Source organism: Ranitomeya imitator, chromosome 1 (genome assembly GCF_032444005.1).
Source record: "Ranitomeya imitator isolate aRanImi1 chromosome 1, aRanImi1.pri, whole genome shotgun sequence".
Classification (NCBI taxonomy): Eukaryota; Metazoa; Chordata; class Amphibia; order Anura; family Dendrobatidae; genus Ranitomeya; species Ranitomeya imitator.
In genome coordinates, this window is record NC_091282.1 from 573,465,025 (window position 1) to 573,485,326 (window position 20,302).

Below are 20,302 nucleotides of genomic sequence, written 5' to 3' on the forward strand. Positions count from 1 at the left end.
GCTTAATGGAAGGGGGTATGGTGAAGCGCGGCCTGGTAGGCATACATCAGAAAGAGGCATCAATTCTAGCAGCCGAAACATGGCAAATTCCTTAGCCGTCGTGCACCTCTTAATGAAGTTGGCACATTGTGCTTGTGGATTTGGTGCACCCTTCGCTCTTCTCTACTGATGTCAGCCACTAAGAATCCATTTCTGGATTTGCCTTCATGAAAAGCCTGGCAGTGGGAAGCCGGTCTTGATGACCTTACTCACACAGCAATACTATGGTCAGCGTATAACCGTTTCATTATAGAATTGTATGTTTAGATTTCATTCCTGGTTTCGGTTTAAAAGGGTTTTCCGGGAATTGTGCTTCCAATTCTATCAGCCATTGCTTTGTTAAGCCAATGAAAGGAGCTGTTATCTTTCCCAGTTCCAGCATCGGCTCGGCTGCTGCAGCAGTGATTGTCTGCAGGCTGCAGCAGTGATGTCACCACTGCAGCCAGTCACTGTGCTGATGTAGATGGTACACAGTGATTAGCTGCAGTGTTAATGAGCTTTGTCTAGTTGTCACTGCTGTACCCTGTAACAGTCTCCATAGCAGGGAAGGAGAGACAAGGCTAAAGGCCCCTTCACATTTAGCGACGCTGCAGCGATACCGACAACGATCCGGATCGCTGCAGCGTCGCTGTTTGGTCGCTGGAGAGCTGTCACACAGACCGCTCTCCAGCGACCAACTATGCCGGTAACCAGGGTAAACATCGGGTAACTAAGCGCAGGGCCGCGCTTAGTAACCCGATGTTTACCCTGGTTACCATGCTAAAAGTAAAAAAAAACAAACACTAGATACTTACCTACAGCCGTCTGTCCTCCAGCGCTGCGCTCTGCTTCTCTGCTCTCCTCTTGTACTGTCTGGGAGTCGGAAAGCAGAGCGGTGACGTCACCGCTCTGCTTTCCGGCTCCCAGCCAGTACAGGAGGAGTGCAGAGCGCAGCGCTGGAGGACAGACAGCGGTAGGTAAGTATCTAGTGTTTGTTTTTTTTTTACTTTTAGCATGGTAACCAGGGTAAACATCGGGTTACTAAGCGCGGCCCTGCGCTTAGTTACCCGATGTTTACCCTGGTTACCAGTGAAGACATCGCTGGATCGGTGTCACACACGCCGATCCAGCGATGTCTCCAGGGAGTCCAGCGACGAAATAAAGTTCTGGACTTTCCTCAGCGACCAACGATCTCCCAGCAGGGGCCTGATCGTTGGTCGCTGTCACACATAACGATTTCATTAACGATATCGTTGCTACGTCACAAATAGCAACGATATCGTTAACAATATCGTTATGTGTGAAGGTACCTTAAGCCTTTTACATAATGGCTGTTTTATTACTTTAGCCAAACTATGGATTACGGGGTGTAAAACGCTATTCTCAGGAAAACCCCCTCAAAAGCACTGATGTAAAACATGTGACAAATACTACCATATGAAAGAGGAGCTAAAGCAATTAGCCACTATTATTTTAGAGTAGGTCATTAAAGGGAACCTGTTAACCCCAAAATCGAAGGTGAACTAAGCCCACCGGCATCAGGGGCTTATCTACAGCATTCTGTAATGCTGTAGATAAGCCCCCGATGTATCCTGAAAGATGAGGAAAAGAGGTTAGATTATACTCTCCTGGGCGGGCGGTCCGATCCAGTGGGCGTCGCGGTCCGGGGCCTCCCATCTTCATCAGATGACGTCCTCTTCTGGTCTTCACGCCGCGGCTCCGGCGCAGGCGTACTTTGTCCTGTTGAGGGCAGAGTAAAGTACTGCACTGCACAGGTGCGGGGAAAGGTCAGAGAGGCCCGGCGCCTGCGCACTGCAGTACTTTTTTTTCAGCTCACTCAGTCTTGCCTAAAAACACAGCCATGAATAAAGAATGGTACCAGAATGTCCTCCAAGAGCAACTTCTCCCAACCGTCCAAGAGCAGTTTGGCGCCCAACAATGCTTTTTCCAGCATGATGGAGCACCTTGCCATAAAGCAAAGGTGATAACTAAATGGCTCATGGAACAAAACATAGAGATTTTGGGTCCATGGCCTGGAAACTCCCCAGATCTTAATCCCATTGAGAACTTGTGGTCAATCATCAAGAGACGGGTGGACAAACCAAAACCAACAAATTCTGGCAAAATGCAAGCATTGATTATGCAAGAATGGACTGCTATCAGTCAGGATTTGGTCCAGAAGTTGATTGAGAGCATGCCAGGGAGAATTGCAGAGGTCTTGAAGAAGAAGGATCAACACTGCAAATAATGACTTGCTGTATTAACTCATTCTAACTGTCAATATAACCTATTGGTACTCATAATATGATTGCAATTATATTTCTGTATGTGATATAAACATCAGACAAACACTAATAAAAACCAGAGGGCAGCAGATCATGTGAAAATATAATTTTGGTGTCATTCTCAAAAATTTTGGCCATGACTGTATACGGAGCCAGCACAGCGCCATTCACAGTGCAGTGGTTGTCCTTGGGTACTGCTGCTTGGCTCCTATAGGACCAAATACCCAATAATGGCCACTATATGGTGTATAGAGCCAGGCTGTTGGGGGGGCTCCATACACAGTTGGGGTCCCTCCATTCTGATGACTTTTACTAAGAATAGTTTAGTAATGAATAATAGACAGTCACTTTCAAGGTACTTCCTAAGAACTGAAGATGGTTACATAAATTTCAATGGAGCACAGAATTGCTTTGGGGACTACAATAAAAAGTGTCATGTGTGCCTCATTCCCATCTAAAAGAATCCAACGTCATCTAGTTGGGTTCTCTCCAATTTGTGTCTGTATCCATATTTATTGCTGGCTGCAGAAACAGACTGGGTCTCTGGACTCCACTAGCAGCCATGTGAACTAAAGTGCAAGGTGATCCAAGCACCCAGAATGCACTGCTCTACAGTAATAAGAAGCCAGCGAAATTCTGAAGCTTTAAAGGGGTTGTCCACTTCCTGGACAAACCCTTTTTAAATAAAGTAGTCCCCCTTATAAAAACATTGCATACTCCCCTTTTGTACCAGCATTGCTGGGGCAAATGTGACAATGTTGTCCCATGTGAGCCCTGCAGCCAATCAGCTCTCCCTTTTCCCATTTGAGGTTGGGAAATAGAGAGCGTGCAGCAGCTTAGTAGAAGCCCTGATTGGCTGCCGGGCTCACGTGGCACAATAGTGTCATATGAGCCCCGGGGGACGCAGTTATGGCAGGTGAATGTATGAGCAGGGTCTACTTCACGTAAAAAGTGGCTGACCAGGTAGTAGAAAATCTCCTTGAATGTAATTGCAAAAAAAAACCCATTAAAACATTATGCGGTTAATTTGGTTACTGTTGTTGTGCCGGGTTCAGACGGGTGTATGAACTATCGTCCCATTCTCGTCCCTAGTCCATCCATATGGCATCTGCATTTATACATCAATGTTTGCAAGGCTAAATACAGTTTCCTATGTTAATAATTGCAAAATGTCCATACAAGCCGGATGTCATACAGGTGATCCATATGGGATCCGGAGTTTCTTGTCATAGACTTGTGCAGGCAAGTGTCATCCAGAAACTAGTGTCACTGCTCGTCTGAGCAGCTGTGTGTGACATTCTTGGTCCTGGTGGGATCTCACTGTGACCGCACACCTACACATTGTACACACGGCTGACCAAGTCTTCAGGGTGACGGGGGATCCACGGGCAGCAGGGACGGACGCTGACTGCACTGTGCCAGCTGTATAAGCTTTACGTGGGCATGCTGAGCCATTTCAAGAGCCATGAACTCAGATGACTAGTGTAAGGCTATGTGCACACGTAAGAAAAGAGGTGCAGAATTTTCGTCACAAAATCCGCTTCTCCTGGCGGATTTACTGCGGCTTTTCTGCGGTTTTTGCTACTGTGGATTTTTAACATGGAGGGGTGCAGAAACACTGCAAATCCGCACAAAAGAAGTGACATGCACTTCATTGAAATCCACAGCAATTCTGCACTGATTTTTCTGCACAGCTTTTTTTTCCCATAGAATAACATTATACTGTACATCACAATGCGGATCTGCAGCGTTTCTGCGTGGAAAAATCCGCTGCAGATCCGCAGCAAATTCGCATTGTGTGCACATAGCCTAAGAGCAGTCCCGGCAGCTTCTCCCCTCCCCCCGAGCTGCCAGGTCTGGTCCTGTGTGTATAGGAAGAACGTGTGGCAGACAGACTATGGTGTCATCCCTCATCTATATTGCAGCCGCACATGGCAGGACTGGCAATGCTGATCAAAGATGCTTGTGTTCTTGAAGTATGTGTTTCTATATTTTACGCATGTATATCTTTTGGCTGTTGATCAGGTAATTGCCAAACACTCCTTTCTTTTGTCAGAAAAAAAGTATCACTATTGCTCCTGGCATAATCTGCTCTTAGGCAATGGCTTTGGCTCTTAGTCTTTGTCCTCAGAAACAGTACTATCCTTCTGTGTGTGTGTTTTAAAGGGGTTGTCCATAGTGATGAGCAAGCATGCTGGGATAAGGTGTAGGCTGACCATGCTCGAGTGCTAATCACGTATTTTAGTGTGTTTAAAACAAATATGCTCGAGTCCCCAAAGCTGCATGTCACCCGGCTGTACGACAGCCACAACGCATGCATGTGTTGTGGCTGTGGAACAGTGGCGGCCACTAGAGTATGCCGAAATGTGTCATTAGCACTCAAGCATTGTCAGATAACTTATCCTAGTGATTGGCACTCGAGCATGGTCAGATAACACCTTATCCTAGTGATTAGCACTTGAGCATGGTCAGATAACACCTTATCCTAGTGATAGGCACTTGAGCATGGTCAGATAACACCTTATCCTAGTGATAGGCACTTGAGCATGGTCAGATAACACCTTATCCTAGTGATTAGCACTCGAGCATGGTCAGATAACACCTTATACTAGTGATTAGCACTGGAGCATGGTCAGATAACACCTTATCCTAGTGATTAGCACTCAAGCACAGTCAGATAACACCTTATTCTAGCTTGCTCACTCATCAATAGAACTTGTCCACTGCAGGAACAACCTTTTCTGAATCCCTATGTTTCCCCCAGTAAAATAACACTTAAACTCGCCTCCAGGGCTGGCACTGACTCTCCTAGGGTTACTTGACATAACATTGTCACTGGCTTCATGCGCCCCTCCTTCCGACATATGGATGAAGTAAGAGAACATCCACAAAACTTCCTCTGATGTCAGTTGTGTCCGTAGGAGAGGAAAGTCAGCACTGATTGGCCACAGGCATCACATGACATAACAATGTCATACAAGCCCCAGGAGAACCAGTGCCGACACTGCTGGGATGGTGCTGGCACCAGAGGGGAGTATAAATCTTATTTTACTGGGGGAGAAACGTAGTGATCCAATATGGGGTGTCCAACACATTTAACTAGTTATACTAGCTGTTTCCAGCCAGCTAACGCTCGGCACGCTCATTGCTATCTAATATAAACCTTGTGATATCTCTCTCTGTCCTTATCAACCTGCTCAGGTGTTAGTTGTTGATAACCAATCCTACGATTTTGTTGTTGTCGATCAGCTACTGCATCGTTGTCCGGATTTTCCTGCGGCCTGTGAGATGGACCTGGCAATTAAATGTACGTTTACCTTGGCTGAAGTGGTTAAACTACATAGAAAGGAAGTGCTGCTTGTGGTAATGTGTGGGTACGGAGCCTCGTGTGGTAATGTGTGGGGGCAGAGCCTCGTATGGTAATGTATGGGGACAGAGCCTCATGTGGTAATGTATGGGGACAGAGCCTCATGTGGTAATGTGTGGAGACGGAGCCTCGTGTGGTAATGTGGGGGGATGGAGCCTCGTGTGGTAATGTGGGGGGATGGAGCCTCGTGTGGTAATGTGTGTGGACGGAGCCTCGTGTGGTAATGTGTGGAGACGCAGCCTCGTTTGGTAATGTGTGAGGACGAAGCCTCGTGTGGTAATGTGTGAGGACGAAGCCTCGTGTGGTAATGTGTGAGGACGAAGCCTCGTGTGGTAATGTGTGAGGACGAAGCCTCGTGTGGTAATGTGTGGGGACGCAGCCTCGTGTGGTAATGTGTGAGGACGGAGCCTCGTGTGGTAATGTGGGAGACGGAACCTCGTGTGGTAATGTGGGGGGCGGGATTATGTGAAGGGTGGGATTATGTGTGGTAATGTGGTGGGGGGCGGGATTATATGTGGTAAAGTGGTGGGGGTAGGATTATGGGTGGTGGGGGGCGGGATTATTGGTGAGGATGTGGTGGGGGGGCGGTATTTTGGGTTGTGATGGGGTGGGGGGCGAGATTGTGTGTGGTGGGGGGCAGGATTGTGTGTGGTGATGGGGTGGGGGGCGAGATTGTGTGTGGTGATGGGTTGGGGGGCGGGATTGTGTGTGGTGATGGGTTGGGGGGCGGGATTGTGTGTGGTGATGTGGTGGGAGGCGGAGCTACTGTGCAGGGGGCGGGATTAGCGAGTAATCCCGATGCCTCAAATATATATAGATTTTCTGCAGGATTGTACTGCATGTTGTAAAAAAATAAATAAACTCGCAACTAAAATAAATCTGTTTCAATCAAATGTTTTGAATTTTGCTGTATCTTATATTAAATGTGGTGCTTTTTATCTCCAGTCTTCTAAAGTCCATTCCTTAGTAGGCTCCTAAGTATTGTTAGCACTAATGCATGATTACAGAAAGTGAAGGTACATGTGTGTTTGGCCTTCTCTGGACTTGTCGCTGTAGCTCCAGCGGTCGTCTCATCCCCAGGACACAATTCGGGTGGTGCGTTGTCAGAGCAGCAGTGCATTCTCTGAACTACATTAAGTAAAATTGCCACACAACAATGTCTCCACAATATACCATAAAGGGAATCTGTCACCTGGTTTTTGCCACCTAATCTGAGAGGAGCGTGATGTATGGGCTGAGACCCTGATTCCAGCGGTCACTTACTGGGCTGCTTGCTGTAGTTTTGATACACACTTTTATCAGCAGGAGATTATCACTAGAAGACCAGTAACCCTGTTTGCAGATAGTCCAAGGGTATGTGCACACATTGCAGATTTGGCTGTGGATCGGACGCTGGGAATCCACAGCAGTTTTCCATGCGTTGTACAGTACCATATAAACCTATGGAAAACCAAATCCGCAGTGCACATGCTGCAGAAAATACAGCACAGAAACGCTGCGGTTTATTTTCCGCAGCATGTCAATTCTTTGCATGGATTTCGCTGCGTTTTACACCTATTCGATAATTGGAATCTGCAGGTGTAAAAACACAGGTGAAATCCGAAATTTCAGAATCCACGCAGAAAAATCCGCAATGGTATCCGCAACGTGTGCACATACCCCAAGAGTTCTCAGTTATTAACTGAGGTATTAAATAAAACAGAGCAAACATTCCTGGTCTAATCTTCACTCGGTAGCGGCTTTCTCAGATTCACTCCTCTTAACCCTCCGTCACATACAATATTCGGACTAACGAGTTCACATATAATGTGCCTGTCAGGCGCCTGCTGGAAAAATACCTATAATATCTAATGTTTGCAATTTCAGTGCTCTAAAAGTGATCAGTGACCTTCATAGGGATGTAATAAAAGAGACTACACATAATCAGTTGCAAAAAAAAACATTTACTTAACATAAAACTAATAACTATGAAATACAAACTTTTCAAAACTCCCGCCAAATAGTCCCCAGTTCGACTCTCTCAAAAAAATGTACAAAGAAAATTTTTGAACACAAACTTAATTTTAAGGTACCTTAAGTACTATTAAAAACATATTCAATCAGAAGTAGATGCTGAGGTTTCCCAAGAAAAGTCACACTTGCAGAGCAAATAGCAAGAATTACACACCATTTTTGCATGTGTCAGGCAAATTGCTTTATGACATTTGAGACATTCATAATTTGAAAGCCTTCTGGTTCCGCTTTCCGTTTGGCAGGTTGTGCATCTCCTTCTTTTGTGAGGTGGTGCAGATGGTGACTTTTCACCATCATCTTCTGGGCGGAACCTTTTGAGCTGAACTTGAAGGCGAGAGGGGATACCGATTGTTTTCACGCTTCTCCTGCGTAGCTCTCCAAGTACTAGTTCATGGGCCAATTTTTTCAGATACAATCGTCTACGGAGTGGTTCAAGCTTGTTTTCAAGATAAATTACTTGTGAATTTATACCACACAAATTCAACATAGCAAAAAATATGACCATTGGCCAACGTTTGATGTTTCTGCTGACGTTGAAAGTGGAGCACATCTGATCTGCTGTATCCACACCCCCTTTGGTGGCATTGTAAAATGTAATTATCTCCAGGTTTTTTTCTGCCCCAGTCCCAGGATCGATGGCAGCATCATCATGAAGTGTTGATAGAAGAAGTACGATTTTTCTGGAATGGCTTCTTGTTCCATTTAGTATTTTTATCTTTTCCAATATAATATGATCCAACTTCTTCATCCTCACCACTGTCACCATCTTGCTCTGTTTCAGAATCCAGGACACATTCTTCCACCTCATCATGAGAATCAATCTCACTTTCCTCTCCTAAATCCTCATTCAGTGTGAGGTCTCTATCATCTAACAGCATGTTTGTTACTTCCTCAACATCAAGTTGTTTGGATAAATTGTACATTTTCCTCTCCATTTCAGCAGATAATCTGAAGCAAGAGAAGGAATATGTTAGGGAACTACTGTATATGCCTGAGCAGCACACTTTCTTTTATAAAATCTCCCTTATTTCTATGAAATATCCTCACATTTTGTGCTATACATTCATAAAACAAGCTAAATAAACTATTGTGATGAATAAAAACATAAAATACCAACCTTACTGAATGTGACGTATTCACATACAATGAGCCTGAGAGATCTGTGCAGCTATATCCTCTCCCCTGAAGCTCTGAAATCCAACTGTGATATCAGGTTTCACAGACCTTCAAGAGACAGGAGACTACCTGGAGGGAGGGGGTTTCCTCACAATCTGGTGAGGAAGGAGAAATGAAAGTAAAAGAGAAGCGCCTGTCAGATCAGTTGTATGTGACGGAGGGTTAATAAGAAGAAAAGGAAACATCAGAGGCCCATGATCAAACAGCTTGGAGATCAGGGGTAGGGGGTACTTATTTTTTACCGTGATTTGGTTAAGGCCCCTGTAGTCAATGCAGAGTCGCAGAGAGCAGTCCTTCACAAAGAAAAACCCAGCTCCTGCCGGAGATGAGGATTTCCGGATAAATCCCCTAGCAAGGTTCTCTTCTATATACTCGGACATAGCGCGAGTCTCGGCCTGGGATGGGGTAGATTCGGCCTCGTGGGGGTGAGGTACCCAGCAGGAGGTCAATCGAGCGGTCATATAGCCTATGAGGTGGCAAGGTCTCGGCCGCCTCCTTGTTAAAGACGTCCACATACGTCCAATATGCCGCAGACAGGCAAGGCAAATTATCAAGAGAAGTAGGGGACTGGACAGAACGAACAGGAGCAAGGCACATTTTGTGACATCCTGAGCCCAACGGAGTACTTCTCCAGACCTCCAGTCCAGAACAGGTTTGTATTTTTGCAGCCACGGGAGACCTAGAACTAGAGGATAAGAGAGCCCAGACAGCACATGAAGAGAAATCTCCGAATGCAGCGTCCCCACCGAAGATCCACAGGCTTCATGATGAACTGGATTGTCTCGGAAAGAGGCTTTCCATCTACTGAAGTAATCACCAACGGATCCAGAAGACGTAGGACCGGAATCTTATACCGCTCGACCACAGCCTGTTGAACAAAGTTACCCGCAGAGTCCAGATGGGCCAATTCAACAAAAGTTTCTTTGCCGCAGGAGACAGATACAGTCAGGGTTAACGATGGAGAGCGAGAAGTCTTGCCCAGGGTAGCCTCTCCTACTAACCCTAGGAACTGGTGTTTCCTGGTTTCTCGGGGCAGGATCAAATAAGGTCTTCGGAGCTGCCGCAGTAGAAGCATGTCTCTTCAGCCCGATGAACCTCGTGGCGGCACTTGGATAGCTTCACCAGATCAATCTGCATTGGTTCAAGCAAAGAAGTCGCCGCAGGAACTTGCTTAATGATCAGTAGTTGGAAGGTGGGAGCCAGGGGTACCACTCTTCTCTCGCGGTTCACCTCTTTGTTGCATTCATGGACCCTAATGTCAATTCTGTTTGCGAGAGACACCAGGTCATCCAGAGTGGTGGGTATTTCCCTGCCTGCCAGTTTGTCCTTGATTCGCCCAGAGAGAGCTTCCCAGAAGGTTGCCATCAGAGCCTCATTGTTACAAGCCAGTTCTGAAGACAAGGTATGGAAACGGACTGCATACTGGTCCACAGAGAAGTTACCTTGGCGTTAGCGGAGAAGAGAAGAGGCTGCAGAAGACCATACGAAAGGCTTCCATTTTTTTAGGGTACCCCATTTTAATAGCCAGTAAAGGCTAGTTATGCAGCTGTGAGGTGATATTAACAGTCTGTGAAGCTCCATGGGTATTACCCCCTTCCCAGGCTATAAACATCGGCTCCCAACCGTCGACTTTCCCTCTGCTGGTTACAAAAATTGTGCAGGAGCTCATGCCATTTTTTTTCTGAAAAATAATTTTTCATATATCAAAAAAAATAAAGGGAACACTTAAAAAACAGAATAGAACTTCAAGTAAATCAAACTTCTGTGAAATCAAACTGTCCATTTAGGAAGCAACACTGTTTGACAATCAATTTCACATGCTGTTGTGCAAATGGAATAGACAACAGATGGAAATTAATGGCAATTATCAAAACACACTCAATAAAGGAGTGGTTCTGCAGGTGGGGTCCACATCTCCGTACCAATGCTTTCTGGCTGATGTTTTGGTCACTTTTGAATGTTGGTTGTGCTTTCACACTCGTGGTAGCATGAGACGGACTCTACAACCCACACAAGAGCCTCAGGTAGTGCAGCTAATCCAGGATGGCACATCAATGCGAGCTGTGGCAAGAAGGTTTGATGTGTCTGTCAGGGTAGTGTCCAGAGGCTGGAGGCACTACCAGGAGGCAGGCCAGCACATCAGGAGATGTGGAAGGGCCGTAGGAGGGCAACAGCTCAGCAGCAGGACCGCTACCTCAGCCTTTGTGCAAGGAGGAACAGGAGGAGCACTACTGCCAGAGCCCTGCAAAATTACCTCTAGCAGGCCACAAATGTGCATGTGTCTGCACAAATGGTTAGAAACAGACTCCATGAGGATGGTCTGAGTGCCCGACATCCACAGATGGGGTTGTGCTCACAGCCCAACACCGTGCAGGACGCTTGGCATTTGCCACAGAACCCCAGTGTTACCTGTCCGGCCGGCGCGCTCCTGATGCTCCTTCCTGCTCTTCCAGCTTCTCCGGCGCTCGTCCATTCTGCGGTCCGCACATGCGCAGACACGCTCCTTTCGTCGCTGGGGCTTCTGGGGGGTCGTGACCTGGCGGCTCCGCCTCCAGTATGGCAGCACCCGTCGGGTACTTCTTCCCAGCGCCTGCCCTGCTCAGACTTCTTTGCATCTATTGCGTTTGCTGGTCTTTACCAGCATCTCTTTAGGTTCATAGGCTCTGTGCATCCTTTGCTGTGTCTCAAGACTGTCTGTTTGCCATGCCTTCCAGTCCCATGTTCCTGCCGTGCCTTCCAGTCCCGTGTTCCTGCCATTCCTTCCAGTTCCGTGTTCCTGCCGTGCCTTCCAGTTCCGTGTTCCTGCCGTGCCTTCCAGTCCCGTGTTCCTGCCGTGCCCGCTAGTTCTGAGTCTCCGTTGTTTTCGTCTATGTGTGCCTTCATCTTTCCGGTCAGTACTTTGTCTTTTGCTGCCTCTATCTGGCCAGTGCCTCCGCCAACTCACTTCAGTAGCTCCGTCTTCCCTCCGTCCTGGCGGTGCTTGTCAGGAATGCTTACCCATCTGATCGTATAGTGCCGGACCCGTGTCTCGCCGCTACCGACGCGCGTTTCGCTGCTCTTTCTCAAGGTACGGTCTTTCTGGGTACTACTGTGACTAGGAGTGTCCACTCGAAAGAGACTGCCTGAGACACATTGTTAGAAAAACTAGACCCCAGAAATGAAAATCAAACATAAAAAATAAATAAAGAATGATGTTTCAAATAACGAAAGGCAAGTATGGTATAACAATATAATATATCTTTATTGAATTATAAAGGATGGCACTATAAAAGTGTGCCTGTGCTTGGAGGCATAAATATATATAGAAATTAAGTGCTATCAAAATGGCCTATAAAAAGGAACTATTCCAATGTCTATAGCATAAAAACGTGAGCGGACACAACAGAAGGTAGATTTACAATATTAATATACAACCACTTCATCACCTGGACCTAAGGCGTGCAAAGATGCATGTAAATATACCTATATGCCTGTGATCACAGAAGGAAAATAAAAATTAAATAAAAACAAAAAAAGTTATATGTTGCAGAATAAAATCAAAAAAGTGCACCGTGCTGGTAATAATATACCCACTATGTAATATATATATATAAATGTGTATTACATCACAACTATGTGTGTGATGCTAAAAAAGTGCATCAGTGCAATATAAACAGCTGGAAACGTATAATATATCCAAACAAATGACTAAATGTGTGTGAGAAACCAAAAAATCCGTCTGTGGAAACAGCACAATATGTGCCTAAACCCTGCATCAGAGTCCGCCCGGTTCCAAGTGATATATATGTCAACAAAAATGCCCTAATAATGACAATAGGTCACTACCTGTCACGGTCCGTTCACTCCAAGCACAGCGCACCCCGACGCGCGTTTCGGATATACTCCTTCGTCAGGGATTTTTTGGTTTCTCACACACATTTAGTCATTTGTTTGGATATATTATACGTTTCCAGCTGTTTATATTGCACTGATGCACTTTTTTAGCATCACACACATAGTTGTGATGTAATACACATTTATATATATATATTACATAGTGGGTATATTATTACCAGCACGGTGCACTTTTTTGATTTTATTCTGCAACATATAACTTTTTTTGTTTTTATTTAATTTTTATTTTCCTTCTGTGATCACAGGCATATAGGTATATTTACATGCATCTTTGCACGCCTTAGGTCCAGGTGATGAAGTGGTTGTATATTAATATTGTAAATCTACCTTCTGTTGTGTCCGCTCACGTTTTTATGCTATAGACATTGGAATAGTTCCTTTTTATAGGCCATTTTGATAGCACTTAATTTCTATATATATTTATGCCTCCAAGCACAGGCACACTTTTATAGTGCCATCCTTTATAATTCAATAAAGATATATTATATTGTTATACCATACTTGCCTTTCGTTATTTGAAACATCATTCTTTATTTATTTTTTTTGTTTGATTTTCATTTCTGGGGTCTAGTTTTTCTACCAGTTATCCGAATGGTTTGCCATTCATATGCTATAGCAGCTATATGATTACATTTTTTATTTTATATATTTTATTTATATTTTCTATATACAATTTTTATTTTGTAGTTTGTGGTCTGCTATTTTGTTCATCTGAGACACATTGTGCCTGAGACATTATTGTGTTTCATGGGCATCATAATATCAAAAGTGTTCTATTTGGTTTGGCTCAGTGCCGTCTTCATTTTGAGCTCCTTCCTATGCAGTATCCTACGGATCGGGCCTAGGTGGCTTTTATTGTTTCTCATTTGAAGGGAGATGCTTTAGCTTGGGTTAATCCTCTTTGGGAGCTGGATGATCCAGTGGTTCTTCAGCTCACTCCATTTCTAGAGACCTTTCGTCGGGTATTTGATGAACCGGGTCGCTTGGCCTCAACCACTGAGGCTTTGTTTAATTTACTGCAGGGGTCTTTAACTGTTGGGCAATACGCTATCCAGTTTCGGACCTTATCTTCTGATTTGGGTTGGAATAATGAGGTGTTAGTAGGGGCTTTCTGGCGGGGGCTTTCTAGCCGTATTAAAGATGAATTAGCAGGTCAAGATACTCCAACTAATTTGGAGGATTTAATTGCCTTGGCTACACGCATAGATCTTCGCTTTCAGGAGCGAGCTCGGGAGACGAAATTTCCTCGTCCGTCAATGCCTTCTCGTAGACCTCTCAGTCCACGGCCCAGAGTCCCTGCTTCGGTTCCTGCCTCAGAGCCTATGCAAGTGGATCGTCTTAAACTCTCCGAACAATGTCGGGAGAGACGTGCCCAAGGTCTCTGTTTTTACTGTGGAAGCTCCTCTCATCTTCTCTGAGTCTGCCCAGATCGTCCGGAAAACTCATCCACCTAGATCAGGTAAGAGAGGCCTACCTAGGTGCATGTGAAACCTCTCTACCCCTCACTCTACCAGTTTTGTTGCACATTCATGATAAGCGTATTTCTCTTGAGGCGTATGTGGACTCCGGTGCAGCGGGAAATTTTATTAGGTTGGAGGAGGTTATTAAGTTTTCTGTCCCTGTTAGGTCTTTAGAGAATCCTCTCTTTCTCGCTTCTGTTAACGGGAGACCTCTGCAAGAGACTGTCACTCAAGTTACTCAGTTAGTTGAGCTTCAGGTAGGGGCTCTCCATAGGGAGAGAATCTCAATTTTTGTTTTAGCCAACATCTCTCATCCCATTCTTCTCGGTCTTCTGTGGTTACGGGTCCACAAACCCTTCTTAGATTGGCATAGGGGCAACATTCTTCACTGGGGGGATTCCTGTCGGACTCGTTGTCTGCTGCCGGTGCGTCCTGTTGGTGTCCCCTGTCCTTTCCCCATCCCTTCCGGGTTGCCCTCTGTCTATGCTTCTTTTGCAGATGTTTTTGACAAAAAGGAGGCGGATACTCTTCCGCCACATAGACCCTACGACTGTCCTGTAGACCTTGTACCTGGTACCACTCCTAGAGGAAGAATTTATCCTCTCTCGCCTGCAGAAACTCAAGCTATGTCGGACTATATTCAAGAAAACCTTACCAAAGGTTTTATTCGAAAATCTTCGTCTCAGGTTGGGGCAAGTTTCTATTTTGTGAAAAAGAAGGATGGTACCCTTCATCCTTGTATTGACTACAGAGGGTTAAATAACAGCACTGTGAAGAATAAATGCCCATTGCCTCTTATTTCAGAACTCTTCGACCGCCTGAGGGGAGCACGAATTTTTACCAAGCTAGACCTCCGGGGAGCCTACAATTTGATTGGTATCCGTGCGGGGGACGAGTGGAAAACCGCATTCAACACTCGGGACTGTCACTATGAGTATTTGGTAATGCCTTTTGGACTTTCTAATGCTCAAGCTGTGTTCCAAGAGTTTGTCAGCGACATCTTTCGAGATTGCCTCTATACCAGTGTCGTGGTCTACTTGGATGACATCCTCGTCTTTTCTCCAGATTTATCCACTCATCAACGTGATGTTCGCCAGGTTTTACTACATTTAAGACAGAATCATCTCTTCGTGAATATTGAGAAATGTGTCTTTGAACAGTCGTCGGTACCCTTCCTGGGTTATATTGTCTCTGAGGATGGTCTGAAGATGGATCCTGAGAAGGTGTCGTCCGTCCTAAATTGGCCACGTCCTTCGGGCGATTCCTTGGCTTCGCCAACTACTATAGACTATTTATACCTCATTTCTCCTCTTTGACCAAACCAATTTCTGCTCTGGTCCGCAAGGGAGCAAACTCTAATCTCTGGCCTCCAGAGGCCGCAGCTGCTTTCCAAACTCTGAAGCAAGAGTTTGCTTCAGCAACGGTGCTCCATCGTCCAGATTCCAACAAACCGTTTATCCTTGAAGTTGATGCATCCTCTATTGGAGCTGGAGCGGTTCTACTCCAAAGATCTAACTAGGGTCGATTAGTCCCCTGTGGGTTTTTCTCTAAGGCTTTCTCTCCTCTGGAGCGAAACTATTCCATTGGTGACAAGGAATTACTGGCCATAAAATTGGCCCTGGAGGAGTGGCGGTACCTCCTAGAAGGGGCTGTACATCCTTTCTTTATTTTTACAGATCACTACAATCTGTCCTATGTCCAGTCCGCCCAAAGGCTAAATCCTCGACAAGCCAGATGGTCCTTGTTTTTCGGATGTTTGAGTTACATTTCTGACCCGGGAATAAGAACATTAAAGCTGATGCCCTGTCAAGATCTTTTCAACCTCTGGATGAAGAGGAGAGACCAGCGCATATTCTTGATCCTGCTAAGATTGTTTCGTTGGCTCCTCTGAAGGTGATCTCTACACCCCCGGGAAAAAACCTTTGTGTCAAATCGTGACAAAATGAAAGTTTTACGTAGGGGTCATTCTTCCCGGTTCGCTGGACATGTTGGGGGCAATAAAACTCTCACCCTGATTTCTCGCCATTACTGGTGGCCTTCGCTTCGCCAAGATGTTCTGAATTTTGTTGCCTCTTGTTCCTCATGTGCTAGGAACAAAGTTGCTCGACAGCTTCCTTCTGGACCATTGCATCCACTTCCTGTGCCCTGGGTTCCCTGGAGTCATATTGCAATGGATTTCATCACTGACTTACCGAAATCTTCTAATTGCACTGTAATTTTGGTGGTGGTGGATAGATTTTCCAAAATGGCCCACTTCATCTCTCTACCTGGTTTACCTTCAGCTCCCGATCTAGCTAAGGTCTTTTTACATCAAGTATTTCAACTTCATGGATTCTCTCAGCATATCGTGTCCGATCGTTGAGTTCAGTTTACCTCTTGTTTTTGGAGAGCTCTTTGTGGACTTATGAAGGTATCGTTAGATTTTTCTGCATACCATCCCCAGTCCAACGGACTAGTGGAGCGTGTGAATCAAATTCTCACATCTTATCTTCGCCATTTTACTATTGCTCATCATGATGACTGGGTGTCTTTTCTTCCTTGGGCTGAATTCGCTTATAATAACCATACTAGTGAATCTTCGTCTAAATCTTTTTTTTTATTGTTTTTGGGCAATATCCTGGCATTCCTCTCCCTGTTTTCCACACCTCTGGTGTACCGGCGGAGGATGCCTTGTCTTTGGAATTCTCCAAAATTTGGCAGCAGGCTAAGGAGGCGCTTCAGAGGGCTAGTTGCAGAATGAAAAAGTATGCTGACAAAAGGCATTTAGATGTTCCTCCGTATCGTCCAGGTGACAAGGTCTTGCTACATTAGACTCAAGATTCCCTCTCAAAAATTAGGTCCACGTTACATCGGTCCCTTTGAAATTTCTAGCCAGATTGATGATGTAGCTTACAAGTTGAAGTTGCCCACCTCATTACGTATTCCCAACTCTTTTCATGTATCACTCCTCAAACCCGCAATTTTTAATCATCATTAATAATTTTCATTCTGCTCCGTCGCATTCTCATTTACCTATTTCCTCCGATGCTTCTTTTGAGGTTAAGGATATTCTCGCTAGGAAATTTGTTACGGGTAAGACTTTTTACTTAATTGATTGGAAAGGCTTTGGTCCTGAAGAAAGATCTTAGGAACCCCTGGAGAATATCAATGCTCCTGTAATCTTGAAAAGATCCATTTCCAGTTTTAAAGAGGGGGGGGGGGTAATAGAGGGGGTAAGGTTACGCCGCTACCTCATACTTACCTGTCCGGCCGGCGCACTCCCGATGCTCCTTCCTGCTCTGTCTCTTAGCTTCTCCGGCGCTCGTCCATTCTGCGGTCCGCGCATGCGCAGACGCGCTCCTTTCGTCGCTGGGGCTTCTGGGAGGTCGTGCCCCGGCAGCTCCGCTTCCAATATGGCGGCACCCGTCGTGTACTTCTTCCCTGCGTCTGCCCTGCTCAAACTCCTTTTCGTCTATTGCTTTTGCTGGTCTTTACCAGCATCTCCTTAGGTTCCTAGGCTCCGTGCATCCTTTGCTGTGTCTCAAGACTGTCCCTGTACAGGGGGTGGCATCATCTGGTTCACTCGCCCTCGGGGGCTCTAAAGTCGTGACCCAGAGGGTCCACTTCCTAGTCCTGATGCCCAGGATGGGCAAATTTGACACTGGCAGCCTGTGCTCTTCACAGATGAAAGCAGGTTCACACTGAGCACATGTGACAGACGTGACAGAGTCTGGAGACGCCGTGGAGAGCGATCTGCTGCCTGCAACATCCTTCAGCATGACCATTTTGGCAGTGGGTCAGTAATGGTGTGGGTTAGGTACCAAGATGAGATCCTTGGACACCTTGTGAGACCATATGCTGGTGCGGTTGGCCCTGGGTTCCTCCTAATGCAGGACAAAGCCAGACCTCACGTGGCTGGAGTGAGTCAGCCGTTCCTGCAAGATGTAGGCATTGAAGCTATGAACTGGCTCACCCGTTCCCCAGACCTGACTCCGACTGAACACATCTGGGACATCATGTCTCGCACTATCCACCAACGTCACATTGCACCACAGACTGTCCAGGAGTTGGCGGATGCTTTAGTCCAGGTCTGAGCGGAGTTCCCTCAGGAGACCATCCGTCGCCTCATCAGGAGCATGCCCAGGCGTTGTAGGGAGGTCATACAGGCACGTAAAGGCCACACACACTACTGAGCATCATTTCCTTGTCTTGAGGCATTTCCAGTGAAGTTGGATCAGCCTGTAACTTCATTTTCCACTTTGATTTTGAGCATCATTCCAACTTCAGACCTCCGTGGGATATTAGTTGTGATTTATATTGATAATTTTTATGTTTTATTGCTCTCAACACATTCCACTATTTAATGAATAAAGATATACAACTGGAATATTTCAGTGATATCTAGGATGTTGGATTTTAGTGTTCACTTTATTTTTTTGAGCAGTGATATATATATATATATATATATATATATATAACATTGATATCTATATATCCTATGTGTATATATCTATTCTAACCTGTCAGCGTGATTTTACTGTATGCGGCACATGAATTGCCGGCTTTACAAAGAATCTAGAGGTATGGTTCTTCAGGAAGTTTTTTTTTTTTCCTTTGGGGGGAACTCAACTTTATTAGCATGCACAAAGAGACACAAATTTGCCCCAAAAACGCATGAAAAAAAATGCACCAAAACCCACAAACAACGCACCAATACTAGTGTTTTTGCCACAGCTTATTTCCTGCCAAATCAGGTTTTGCTGCAGAAAACTCAGCAAAAACACCCAGTGTGAACTTACTCTAATAGTCCCATCAGTCACCACCTGCTCTTAGGGTATGTGCAGACGCTGCGGATCCGCAGCAGTTTTCCATGAGTTTACAGTACCATGAAAACCAAATCCGCTGTGCACATGCTGCGGAAAAAAATGCGCGTGAATGCTGCGTTGTTTATTCCGCAGCATGTCAATTCTTTGTGCGGATTCTGCAGTGGTTTACACCTGCTCCATAATAGGAATCTGCAGGTGGAATTCGCACAAAAACTGGTGTAAATCTGCAGTGCTTATTTCCTACGGATTTACCAAAATCAGTGCAGAAAAATCAGCACACCTTTCCGCAACGTGTGCACATACCCTAACTGTTATCACTTGGATATAATTCTCCCCATTTTCCCCTGGTTGCGCTGATCACCAGCAGAGTAGAGAATGATGAGTGGTTTTCAGCACCCAGGGCCCTGCACCAGCTCTTACTGTACCGCAGCCGCTCAGGCACCACTGCATGTCACATGGATAACTCCTGTGTGTCATCTGTGTGAACAGGTGCAGCGCGTTTTGCAGTCTGTGCTGCTGTAAAAAACCGGACACGTCAGCATATTGTGCACTCAGGCTACTTTCACACTAGCGTTATCTGCAATCCGTCACAATGCGTCGTTTTGCAGAAAAAACGCATCCTGCAAAAGTGCTTGCAGGATGTGTTGTTTCCCCACTTGTATTGACGACGCATTGCGACGGATTGCCACACGTCGCATCCGTCGTGAGACGCATGCGTCGTGCTTTGGCGGACCGTCAGGAGCAAAAAATGCTACATGTAACGTTTTTTGCTCCTGACGGACAGCTTTTTCCGACCGCGCATGCGCGGCTGGAACTCCGCCCCCACCTCTCACAATGGGGCAGCGGATGCGCCGGAGAAATGCATCCGCTGCCTCCGTTGTGCAGTGCGTTAAACGCTAGCGTCGGAATCTCTGCCCGACGCATTGCGACGGGGAGATTCCGACGCTAGTGTGAAAGTAGCCTCAGTCACACGGTCCGTGGAAGCACTGACATGTGCACAGACCCAGTCACTTGAGTGGCTCCACGTCACCACACATACCAGACACACCGACGTCTGATCCTCGGTCCCACCGTGATGTGACTAATGAGATGAGGGTCGGTGTGTGAGGTAAGTGACACTGGGCAGGCTAGGTGACGAGGTCGCTGGCCGCTCCAGCAGTGTGTGGACCCCGGCGCCATTACTAGCTATGTGCTCTCTACATACAGTAACAGCTGCAGGGGCAGACGTCACCTCACAGCTCCGCCCGGCAGCCCCCTACTGGAGACACCCCCTCCGTGACGTCA